The following is a 694-nucleotide window of genomic DNA, read 5'->3' as shown; positions in this document are numbered from 1 at the left end:
TGTGTAATTTCTTTGATTCAATTTTTTTTGTAATTTAATTTATATTTAATAACGAAGTAATTTGTTTTTGATTTAATAATATTTTTTTTATAAAGATAATGATCAAATATTTTGTTAGAAGTCAATGATTATCCTAATCATATTTTAGATTTTTTTTATATTTAAAATGAGATATTTATCTTCTATTTGATTAACCTAACTCACGTACCTCTTTAATGAGCGAACAACCCAACCCTTTCATCTGCAGTTAGTTACACGAATCAAACATGAACCTTTAATAAGTTGTACTTACACATATTTTACTTGTAATCTTGAATTTCAAGTTATATGCATTAAAAAACAGTATTTCATGCATAAAAATGATTTTTAAGAGTTTTTGTTAAATGCTTTATAATATAGTATAGATATGTAGCGAAATAAAACCTCGAACCATGCATTGGATATTATTTATTCTTGTTGACGTCATGCATGCAACTTATATTTATGCAATATATAAATCATTTGACAAAAACTCTTAAAAACTAATTTTTATGCGTAAAATACTGTTTATTAATGCATATTACTTAAAACTCAAGATTACAAGTAGATTGTGCGTAATTACAACTTATTAAAGCTTCATATCTTAATTCGTGTAACTAACTGTAGATAAACATAATCGAATACATGATAAACATCTCATTTTAAATATAAAAAA

This window comes from Cynara cardunculus (assembly GCF_001531365.2).
Source record: "Cynara cardunculus var. scolymus isolate 2C chromosome LG 10, CcrdV1, whole genome shotgun sequence".
Classification (NCBI taxonomy): Eukaryota; Viridiplantae; Streptophyta; class Magnoliopsida; order Asterales; family Asteraceae; genus Cynara; species Cynara cardunculus.
Note: the sequence above shows the minus strand (reverse complement) of the source record.